Raw genomic sequence first — 12,624 nt, 5'->3', positions numbered from 1 at the left:
GTAGTACCTCACCTCCTTGGCATAGTATGCAAACCATCTCAGCCCCAGTGTTAACCCCTGGGCTCAGCCTCCATTCCCAGGTGATGCTGCCAGATCAGCAGTCAGTTGTCATGAACTTGCTGTAGTTTCCCGAATGCTTCAACCACTTACTAGTCAGATCAGGTGAAATCATATTCCTTCCCAGTAATTCTTTATTTAAAGAACTTATTTACCCTTTTGACAGATCACAAGTAGGTAGAGAGGCAGGCAGAGAGAGAGGGGGAAGCTGTCTCCCTGCTGAGCAGAGAGCCAGATGTGGCGCTCCATCCCAGGACCCTGAAATCATGACCTGAGCCGAAGTCATAGGCCTAAACCACTGAGCCACCCAGGAGCCCCATATCTGGCAATTTTTAATCAACGTGGATTTGCTGCATCAAATAGTTCCTTCTTCTTCAAATATAAATATATAAATATATTGATCAAGTCACACGCATGTCTTAGGAGAATGTCATAACTTTTGTAGCAAACGTGAATCTTGGCCATTGGTTATGATTTTTGTTTTGGATTGATTTGGTTCGGTTTTTGTAATGTTAAAAATCCCTCCACCATTGGCTCTGTCTGACCTGATTGCTTTCAGTTGTTTCTGCAACAAAGTTGTCCTGGCAGCAAAAACTCTCATTGTTTACAGTGGCGCCCCCTTCTGAACACTTTGTTATTAAAAAGATTTTTTTTTTTTTTTTGGCTATGGTAAATGAGGAACCACAATGAGGTATTTCAAAGAGGTGAACCACAGATAAATTTCTCTAAGTGTGGGGTAAGGGTTACTCAAAAAGGAACTTGACAAGGCTTTTAAATTTATTGACAGTCATTATAACATAACGTGACTGATTGTTACCGTGCTCTTAACTGGGCAAACACTTGTTGGCTTCCAGGATAGACTAACATAGTTGAGATGGTTCTAGCGGCCTTCTAGCACAGGGTCTCATGAGGCAGGGATTATAGCCACTGGCTGTGCAAGGCATGAGGCCTGTTAGTGATTCTCTTTTTTCCTCTGCAGAATGGGTCTTACTACATTCCAGGTCCTTTCTACCCCAATAAATAATGCGGCGATTCTCTCAGTGAGTTGTACTTTTGGTTTAAGCAGCAAACTGTCTCTTAAAAAGGACTTTTCTTTAAAGTCCTTTAAAAAAAACGTCCTTTTGATGAGGGAGCAGGAGCCTGGCTGAGAACAGAGCAGGGGCTGGCGCCTTGCACCCCTTCTCCACCCACTCCCCTTGGTAATATGTGTGACATTTCACAGGCACCCCTGCCTGCCCTAAAAGAAGAGCAAATGGTTATCTTGCAGAGATCACAGTCCTGCAAGGCAGGTTTACAAATGTCCTTGAGATTTACAACAAAGAAGTTGCCTTATCAATAGCCCAATTTCCAAAGATACATAACTCAGTTCCTCAAGCCCTAATGTCACCCTCCCCTCCATAAAAAAACTGAAGGAGATGCAAGTAGAAGGAAAAGTAAATAAAGTTAAATTTCTTTTTAGACCTAAATCTCACTAACAAGGACGTTTGATAGCAGGAATGTAACATTCCACCAGGAGACTCCCAATTGTCTTTATGTTAGTGCCTCATTAGAGGGAAAGTGGCCTTGGCTTGTTAGTAACCAGGCCTTCCATATCCTGACAGTCTTCTTTATCCCAATAGCCCTTCTGAACAACCCTTTGTACTCACCTACCCAACTCCTGTGTTTATAACCAGCCACTCCTCACATGCCCAGGGTAGCAGCTCTTCCTGCCCATGGGTCCTATCCCCGTGCTTTAATAAAACACCATTTTGCACCAAAGATGTCTTAACAATTCTTTCTTTAGTCGTCAGCTCCGAACCTCACCCCACCAAACATGACTTAGGATCTGCAACTTCATCAATTTCAAAAAAAAAAAAAAAAACTTTTTTTTTTTAATTTTTATTTTTTAATCCCATATGTTTACTCTGAATCTGGAACTTTGTCATTTTGACCTTCTCTGCTGATTAAAATATTCTTCATCATCAGCACCTACTGCTCTGCTCTCCTGGTGGTCTCTCCGGAAGGGGTCTTCTCTAGCTCTTCTAGCAGGAGATGGGCTCTTCCCCTCTACCCGTGTTACCGGACTTACCTTACCTATCCTGCAGGGTGAGGACGGCCAGGCCTTTTATCTGTTGTTCTCTTCTGAGTGGTTAGTTTTTCATAGATACCGTGCTTTGCTTTTGTCAGTATTTACTCTGGACTTTCAAAACCCTTTTCTAGTGCCCCTGAAGCCTAGGAAACAGTCCTGATGAGAGAACCAGGAACTCGAACAGATCATGTTTATCTTGAATGTTCTGTCCAAAATGAAAAATACATTTCTGAGGAGCCTCAAGATCTCTGAGAACGGAAGTTTCACCAACTCTGTCATTTAGGGGCATCAGTTCCGATTCTGGGTCAATTTTCCTCCTTTCCTAGCTAGTAATTCTCTACTTCAGAAAGCCCACTCTCAACCGTTTTCTCTCTCAAAGGCAGTTGCTCTTAGAGTCTGCACATGGCACTTGGGGCCTGCTGGTCGTTGGCTACTGCCCTCTGTACCTTGGGTCTAGCAGCTGCGGGGCATCAAGATGAGAACGTCTCTTGTTCTAAGACTTAATATAGTTTGGGGCACATGGTAAGCAATAATCACTTTTTAAGTTGATCCAAGTGTTCGACCTTTCTTAATTATTCTAGTTCCACTATTTACTTGTTCTAAGATTTGTGCACCCCCCCCCCATTATAATATGTCTTAAGGTGGCATTCACGTTGCACTTGAGGATATATCTTAGTTTAACTGACAGCATTTCTCTTTCTTAGTCGAACATAAACTATAGTGCATCTTACCCTTGATGAAAGATAGGATGCAATTAAATACTCTATTATGGTTACGATTCTGATATTTGAAATCCTCAGGTAGATCTCTGTGCCCCTACAGTGTAGTACCTCACCACCTCGGCATAGTATACAAACCATCTCAGCCCCAGTGTTAAACCCTGGGCTCAGCCTCCACCCGCAGGTGATGCTGGGAGATCAGCTATCGGTTGTCATGAACTTGCTGTAGTTTCCCGAATGCACTGTGCTGCCTCCTGGCACTTTGAAACTTGACACTCTCATCCTCATTCTTTGCTTTTCCCTTGTCTATCACCTCCCCTGAAAATGAGTTCCTAAGTGGCTTTTCCCAGCTCCAACCTACACTTGGCAGTCTTTTATCTCCCTGTGGTAAAGCCTGTCACACTGCACCATGGACATGCCCGTTGTCCCGCTGAGAAGAGAAAAGGGACAGTGAGGGCCCCCCAGCATTTGCAGCTCTAGTGCGGAGCCCCATGCCTGGCTTGCAAGAAATGCCAGATCATGAAGACAAACGGAGATCATCCTCTGGCTAAAACCATCTCTTCTTTACCTACCGCAGGATCTGGATCATTAAAGAGCAGCCAGTTATTATTGCTGTTTTTCTAGGGATTTTTTCCCCATATATTTCCCAGGTCTTTACTCTTTTTATAGCACTTTAATTCAGGCTTCAACCACTTACTAGTCAGATCAGGTGAAATCATTTTCCTTCCCATACCCTCGATGTATTTCCCTCCTAGTAATTCTTTCATTAAAGATATTATTTACCCATTTTACCGATCACCAGTACCTAGAGAGGCAGGCAGAGAGAGAAGGGGAAGCAGGCTCCCCGCTGAGCAGAGAGCCTGATGTGCGACTCCATGCCAGGACCCTGAAATCATGACCTGAGCCAAAGGCAGAGGCCTAAACCAATGAGCCCCCCAGGAGCCCCATATCTGGTAATTTTTAATCAATGTGGATTTGCTGCATCAAATAGTTCCTTCTTCTTCAAATATAAATATATAAATATATTGATCAAGTCACGCGCATGTCTTAGGAGAATGTCACACCTTCAGTAGCAAACTTGAAATCTTGGCCATGGGTATGATTTTTGTTTTGGATTGATTTGGTTCACTTTTTGTAATGTTAAAGATCCCTCCAGCCCTTGGCTCTGTCTGACCTGATTGCTTTCAGCTGTTTCTGCAACAAATTTGTCCTGGCAGCGAAAACTCTCATTTTTTGCAGTGGCGCCCCCTTCTCAACACTTTGTTAATAAAAAGATTTTTTTTTTTTTTTTTTTTTTTGGCTATGGTAAATGTGGAACAACAATGAGGTATTTCAAAGAGGTGAACCACAGATAAATTTCTCTAAGGGTGGGGTAAGGGTTACTCAAAAAGAAACTTGACAAGGCTTTTAAAGATATCGACAGTCATTTAACATAATGTGACTGATTGTTACCTGCTCTTAACTGGCAAACACTTGTTGGCTTCCAAGATAGACTACCATAGTTGAGTTGTTCTAGCGGCCTTCTAGCACAGGGTCTCATCAGGCAGGGATTCTAGCCACTGGCTGTGCAAGGCATGAGGCCTGTTAGTGATTCTATTTTTTCCTCTGCAGATTGGGTCTTTCTACATTACAAGACTCTTCTACCCCAATAAATAATGCGGCGATTCTCTCAGTGAGTTGTACTTTTGGTTTAAACAGCCAACTGTCTCTTAAAAAGGACTTTGTTTAAAGTCCTTTAAAAAAAAAGTCCTTTCAAAAAAATCTTTTTTTTTAATTTTTTATTTTTTAATCCCATATGTTTACTCTGATCCTGGAACTTTTTCAGTTTGACCTTCTCTGCTGATTAAAATATTCTTCATCTTCAGCACCTACTGCTCTCCTCTCCTGGTGGTCTCTCCGGAAGGGGTCTTCTCTAGCTCTTCTAGCAGGAGATGGGCACTACCCCTCTACCCCTGTTGCCAGACCAACCTTACCCATCCTGCAGGGTCAGGTCGGCCTGGCCTTTTATCTGTTGTTCTCTTCTGAGTGGTTAGGTTTTCATAGATCGGGCTTTGCCATTGTCAGGATTTACTCTGGACTATCAAAACCCTTTCTTTGTGCCTCTGAAGTCTAAGAAACTGTCCTGATGAGAGAAACAGAAACTCGAACAGATCATATTTATCCTGAATGTTCCGTCCAAAATGAAAAATACATTTCTGAGGAGCCTCAAGATCTCTGAGAAGGGAAGTTTCACCAACTCTGTCATGTAGGGGCATCAATTCTGATTCTGTGTCAATTTTCCTACTTTCCCAGCTAGTAATTCTCTACCTCAGAAGGCCCACTCTCAACCGTTTCCTCTCTCAAAGGCAGTTGCTCTTAGAGTCTGCACATGGCACTTGGGGCCTGCTGGTCATTGGCTTCTGCCCTCTGTACCTTGGGTCTAACAGCTGCGGGGCATCAAGATGAGAATGTCTCTTGTTCTAACACTTAATATAGTTTTGTGCTCATGGGAAGCAATAATCACTTATTTTGTTGATCCAAGTGTTTGACCTTTATTATTTATTCTAGTACCACAGTTTACTTGTTCTAAGGTTTGTCCTCCCCCCCCCCATTTTAATATCTCTTTAAGGTGGCACTCACGTTGCACTTGAGGACATATCTTAGTTTAACTGACAGCATTTCTCTTTCTTAGTCGAATATAAACTATAGTGCATCTTACAATTGATGAAAGCTAGGATGCAATTAAAGACTCTATTATGGTTACAATTCTGATACTTGAAATCCTCCGGTAGCTCCCTGTGCCCCCACAGTGTAGTACCTCACCTCCTCGGCTTAGTATACAAACCATCTCAGCCCCAGTGTTAACCCTGGGGCTCAGCCTGCATCCGCAGGTGATGCTGTGAGTTCAGCTGTCAGTTGTCATGAACTTGCTGTAGTTTCGCGAATGCACAGTGCTGCCTCCTGGCACTTTGATACTTGACACACTCATCCTCATTCCTCGCTTTGCCCTTGTCTATCACCTCCCCTGAAAATCTGTTCCTATGTGGCTTTTCCCAGCTCCAACCTACCCTTGGCAGTCTTTTATCTCCCTGTGGTAAAGCCTGTCTAACTGCAGCATGGACATGCCCGTTGTCCCGCTGAGAAGAGAAAAGGGACAGTGAGGGCCCCCCAGCATTTGCAGCTCTAGTGCAGAGCCCCATGCCTGGCTTGCAGGAAATGCCAGATCATGAAGACAAAACCAGCTCTTCTTTGCCTACCGCTGGATCTGGATCAATAAAGAGCAGCCAGTTATTATTGCTGTTTTTCTAGGGATTTTTTCCCCATATATTTCCCAGGTCTTTACTCTTTTTATAGCACTTTAATTCAGGCTTCAACCACTTACTAGTCAGATCAGGTGAAATCATTTTCCTTCCCATACCCTCGATGTATTTCACACCTAGTAATTCTTTTTTTAAAGATCTTATTTACCCATTTGACAGACAGATCACAAGTAGGTAGAGAGAAAGACAGAGGGGGGGGGTGATGCAGGCTCCCCATTGAGGAGGGAGCCCAATGTGGCGCTCCATCCCAGGACCCTGAAATCATGACCTGAGCCGAAGGCAGAGGCCTAAACCACTGAGCCACCCAAGAGCCCCATATCTGGTATTTTTAATCAACGTGGATTTGCTGCATCAAATAGTTCCTTCTTCTTCAAATATAAATATATAAATATATTGATCAAGTCACACGCATGTCTGAGGAGAATGTCATAGCTTTAGAAGCAAACATGAAATCTTGGCCATTGGTTTTTTTTTTTTTTTAAAGATTTTATTTATTTGTTTGACAGAGAGAAATCACAAGTAGATGAAGAGGCAGGCAGAGAGAGAGAGAGAGGGAAGCAGGCTCCCTGCTGAGCAGAGAGCCCGATGCGGGACTCGATCCCAGGACCTTGAGATCATGACCTGAGCCGAAGGCAGCGGCTTAACCCACTGAGCCACCCAGGTGCCCTTGGCCATTGGTTTTGATTTTTGTTTTGGTTTGATTTGGTTAGGTTTTTGTAATTTAAATATCCCTCCAGCCCTTGGCTCTGTCTGACCTGATTGCTTTCAGCTGTTTCTGCAACAAGTTGTCCTGTCAGCAAAAACTCTTATTGTTTACAGTGGCGCCCCCTTCTGAACACTTTGTTAATAAAAAGATTTTTTTTTTTTTTTTTTGGCTATGGTAAATGTGGAACAAAAATGAGGTATTTCTAGAGGTGAACCACAGATAAATTTCTCTAAGGGTGGGGTGAGAGTTACTCAAAAAGGAACTTATAAGCCTTTTAAAGATATCGACAATCATTATAACATAACATGACTGATTGTTACCGTGCTCTTAACCGGACAAACACTTGTTGGCTTCCAAGATAGACTAACATAGTTGAGATGGTCCTAGCGGCCTGCTAGCACAGGGTCTCATGGGGCAGGGATTCTAGCCACTGGCTGTGCAAGGCATGAGGCCTGTTAGTGATTCTATTTTTTTCCTCTGTAGAATGGGTCTTTCTACATTCCAGGTCCTTTCTACCCCAAAAAATAATGCAGCGATTCTCTCAGTGAGTTGTACTTTTGGTTTAAACAGCCAACTGTCTCTTAAAAAGGACTTTTGTTTAAAGTCCTTTAAAAAAAAAAGTCCTTTCAAAAAAAATCTTTTTTTTTATTTTTTATGATTTAATCCCATATGTTTACTCTGATCCTGGAACTTTGTCATTTTATCTTCACTGCTGATTAAAATATTCTTCATCCAATCCCAAAAGAAAGTAAGGGCCAGCTCCACCTCATGGAATACCACCTGCTCTCCCTTAGATAGTGTGCTGTTGCTTTAATAAACCTGCCTTGTGCTTTCACTTTGGGCATTGATCTCTAATTCTCACGTGCCAACAATAAAAATAATGATGGTTTACCGTTACAATTCATAGAAAAGGAGGTACAGGGAAATTGAATGAAAGGGAATAACAAAGTAGGTTCATAAGTCAATCTTCTTTGTAAAAATATTAATCTGAAATTGCGTTTCTGCCACCTCTCCCTGTTTGATCTGATAAAAAATGACCACGATACATGAATTATATTTCGGGGTTTTGAAAAGCATAATAGCTTTATACCAACACTTGAGCTTTTATTTATTTATTTATTTATTTATTTATTGCTAACAAGACATATCGATTTGATATGCGTTTCCTGACAACCAACCTCAGAAGTAATTCCATCTTCATGAGAAGTCAAAAATAACCACAAACCAAACCTCAAAATAGATTCAAAGAGAAAATACTCTTAAAAAAATTTCCATTCCTGGGGCACCCGAGTGGCTCAGTGAGTTTGGCTCACTGGGCCTTTGCGTTCGTCTCAGGTCATGATCCTAGGGTCCTGGGATTGAGCTCCATGTCTAGCTCTCTGCTCAGCAGGGAGCCTGCTTCCACTTCTCTCTCTGCCTGCTCTCTGCCTACTTGTGATCTCTGTCTGCCAAATAAATAAATAAAATCTTTAAAAAAAAAATTTCCCTTGGGCACCTGGGTGGCAGAGTGAGTTAAAGCCTCTGCCTTCGGCTCAGGTCATGATTCCAGGGTCCTGGGATCGAGCCCGACATCAGGCTCACTCCTCAGCAGGGAGCCTGTTTCTTCCTCTCTCTCTGCCTGCCTCTCTTCCTACTTGTGATCTCTATCAAATAAATAAATAAAATCTTTAAAAATAAAATTTCCCTTCCTATCAGAAGCAGACCAAACCACTAACAAATTCCCCAGAAAGCTTCATCTAAAAGGTTGTACTTTCTTCAGACACCCAGCAGGACCTTCTTCTCTGGGCCTGGTATTACTTCAATGGCCTATTCCAGAGAATAAGACACTAAACTACTGAGCGCCAAGGGCCTCAGAACCACGAAAGAGATGATGTGGGGCACAAAGCACGCCTCTGGTCACCAAGAGGGTATGTAAACGTTTGCTGCTTTTCTGTATTTTTCAAAGCTGTTTTTAGCTGGAGGCCGCTCCTTTAGGATAAATTGCTGATACCGTATAGTAAAAGCCATTATATGATCTTTTACAAACCATTTCCTATCTTTGCATTCTCATGTGCCAAGACAGATACGGATTATTTAAAACCCTGAAGAGAGTGCTATTGCATTGAAATTGCCTGTAACCTTCGTGTAATAGATTTATGATTGATGATAGATTTAGTTAAAATATAACTGTTTTAAATATTTATTCTCAGTAATCTATTTCAAACTATGCTCATTTAAGTAAGTTGGTGCATAATCCCTTTTCTATTAAACCATAGTGCAAGGACCAATGCCGCGCTTCCACGAGAACCCCAAGCTCTTTTTCTAGAATGGCCATATGCGTATGTATCAGGTGTCCTCTTTTCACTCGCTTTGTGGAGCACCTACCATGGAGGTCATGTAATAACGAATAACCAAAAAACAAACAAAAAACCTAAACATCCAGGTCGAAGTGATTCGTGGGTGCCATCATGCAATGGTGGACCCTGCCTGGAGACTAGGAGACTGCTCAAAGAGATCGCGGGCAGGCATCTCAGCCCAGGCCTCTGCTGGGGAAGCTGGTTCCCGGCTTTGGGCATAATCAGGAAGGCAGCGAAGTGACCCAAGAGTGCAGCCAGGGTTTAGGGCTGATGATGTATTTGCAGCCAGGCAGCGCGCGGACACCGGCTCGGGGAGCCAGGCTAGGAGGCCGCTCAGTGCAGGCGCTTGCCACGCTCGCAAGCCCCCAGGGCTTCGCCGCGCCCATGCCCTGGGCCCGCGTCTCAGGACGAGGGGGAGGGGCGGGGGGCTGGGGCGGCCCGGAGAAGGGGCTTTGCTAATTGCGGAATCTGGACGTGAGCTGTGAGCTCGTGGAGGACGTGGAGGAGAGTCTGAGAGGAGGTGGAGGGGCTGGCGGAGGAGGGGCGCGCAGCGCCGCGGTCCTCTGCTGCGGCGCAGTCAGCACTGCAGGATTCCCGCACTCCCGCGCTCCCGCCCAGCCCCAGTGGCCTCGCTGTCCCGCTCCCGCGGCCCGCTGCCCCCCAAGCCCCCACCCCATGGCTTCTCCGGAGGACCCTCTTCAAGCAGGTAAAGTGACACCGCGCCGCGCCCTCACCTGGAGCAGAAAGCGCGGGCCGCGAGCTCGCGGGGGTGTTAGGACCCAGCCTCCCGCGAACCCCGGGGCAGAGGGACCACCCGGACGACACGCCACACCCGGGACCGCACGGGGTCGGGCTGGGGACGGAGCTTGGGGAGGTGCCCCCGCCCCCCCCCCCCCCGCAGCGAGCGCAATAGCACCCATCGTTTGGCACCCCCACGCGCGGGTGCCGAGGACCCCCTTCCCTCATCCTGAGCCTTGGACCCGCCACTTTTGTTCTGGACTTGGGATCCCAGGTGGAAACTAGTCCCTCAGACCTCCCTGGCAGCAAGGAGCGCAGGGAGGGATTCTAGGTTTTACCGCCCCGCCCTGGCTCTTCCTCTCTCCACATTCACATGCCGTCTGGAGTCCCTTTCCTCACCTCATTGTCACTTTTATTAAATGGTTTTGTTCTGCATGTTGACCCGCAGAGCGATTTCATGAATGAATATACAGGAAACTAAGTCGGAGCCCACCTGTGAGAGCCCACCTGTGGAGGCCTTTCATTAATTAGAATGGTCTCTGGTTCTAGCCTCAGTTCAGAATACTGCGTGTACCTGAGGACCGAGTCCAGATGTTTCTTTCATCTCTGACTTGAATTTGAAATCCTAACGTCACTATGACCTGGGAAGCCGAGGTCCACAGCATCTTCATCTGAAATTCCACTAGAGCTCCCATTTACCTAGTGCCCATCCTGTCTGTTTTCCACTACTGTCAGGGTTCTAGAAGTTCATGCACTGCCCACCACTGACAGTAGGGGCATCTCTCTGTCCAGATTTTCCCTTTACATAAGGAGGTCAATTACAGGAGATTAGGGCCCACTCTAACGACCTCACTGTAATGTGATTGCATCTGTAAGGACTCTAGTTCCAAATAAGGTCACTTTCTGTGGTACCAGAGGTAAGGACAGCAGCAAGGTTTCTGGGGGAAATGCAAGGTCAGCTCTTAACAGTCCACTCTCTGGCTCCCCAAATTCGTTTCCTTCCCGTGTGCAAAATACATTCACCCAATGCCCTCCAAAGCACTAATCATCCCAGAATCAACTCAAAATCTGAAATCTCATCTGTCCTCCTCCACTGAAAGACCCTGATCTCACCCAGACCATGGGACCTGAGGACTGCATCCAGAAGCCACAGTCTCCTGGTAAAGCTTCCCATCAGGTCCTGACATCACCCTCATTCGTCCCAGCAGCCAAGGGCCTATAGTTCCCAGAGACAGTTTCTCAGAGGAAGTTTGAAGACCACCTCAGAGGACGTTTTTTGGGAGTGGATGAAGAGGGAAGGGGGTCAAAGCCTCCTGCCATTCCCAGGGCACCCAGAACCCAGAGAGTGAGGCCTTGGGTGCTTTCTAGTGACAGATTCAAGGCAATTCTTTGACTTTGGGACTTCAGAGCTCACTTAGTTTTCATTTGTGATTATTATTTTTGTGTGGGGGTCATAGCTTTTCTTTTGACCTATGGCTGTTTTCACTCCCAGTTCTGAAGAAGCCCCTAAATCCTAACCCTGTTGAGGACTCTGAAAGCTCTCAGAGCAGCAGTACTGGGGGACAGTGTGGACACATGGTTTGGTTTCTCCTCTGGCCTGATTCTGCGGCAGCCCCGCTCTGTCCTCCTCAGACTTCAGAGCAATAGCTGAATAAGTGGAGAAAGGACCATGGGGTCAGGAAGGTGGCCACCGAAGAGTGACTTTTCTGGAGGGTAGCTGAGCTAGTGAGTGAGAGTGTTAGTCCAGCTCTGCCTGCAGTCTGGATGGAGCTGAACAGGGGCCAGGGAAGGGGAGGAGGAGCAGAGAGCGGGGACAAAGGGACCAAAGAGGAGATTCAGATGAAGGGAAGTATTTGTGAGGAGAGAAGAAACTCTAAAAGACAGGCATGTAAGAAAGGAAAAGGGATGAAGTGGGCATCAGGAAAGGGCACCACCAGGGAAGGAGAGAGGGGAAGGGAAGAGGGAGGGAGGGAGGAAAGGGGAAAGGAAGAAGGGAGGAGTCAGCACGCCTGGGCTCCCCCTGCATCTGAAGAAGAGGTGGCTGGTCCAGCTTGTCAAACAGGGTGCTCACTCTTTGGTCCCAGTTTTTGCTCCCAATGCTACTGGGCTTTGCAAGGAAGGCAGGCTGTCCCCTGGGATCCACTGGAGCCCACTGGAGCCCACAGGAGGGTGGGAGAGGTAAGATGCCACCTGGTCCTGTCCTGAGCTGCTCCCAGCTGCTAGCCTCACCACATGGTGCAAGAGGGACCCCAGAACAAAGGAAGGACACAGGCCCGTGTGTCTGCCAGTGGCCCTGGGCACTTAGCTCATCGCAGTGAACCACACCGCCTCCTCAACCCAGGCTTTCAAAGCCTGCTTCTTCGTTCCTGGCTTTCATGTCTGTACGAACATGAGCCAGATCTAACTCATCTCTGACAGACAATTCTGACTCACCCCGTGTCAGATTTTTATTAGTGGCTGTGATAGAGTAAGATAGCAATGCTCCAACAAACGGACTATTTCCTCCCACGTGACCTCAACAGTCTTACACATTTTCTTAGCAAAAAAATCTTGTCTCCTTCCATTAAGCTCATAACGTGGTCTAATAGTATACATGTGCTTTCGTTAGATGCGAAGCGATACAGAGGTCCTTTTTTTTTTTTTAATTTTACAAGGTAAAGTCAGTGAACACATCTAACTTGACGAATATGTCTCTAAAATG

Source organism: Mustela lutreola, chromosome 4 (assembly GCF_030435805.1).
Source record: "Mustela lutreola isolate mMusLut2 chromosome 4, mMusLut2.pri, whole genome shotgun sequence".
Taxonomy (NCBI): Eukaryota; Metazoa; Chordata; class Mammalia; order Carnivora; family Mustelidae; genus Mustela; species Mustela lutreola.
This window is presented reverse-complemented; position numbering follows the sequence as displayed.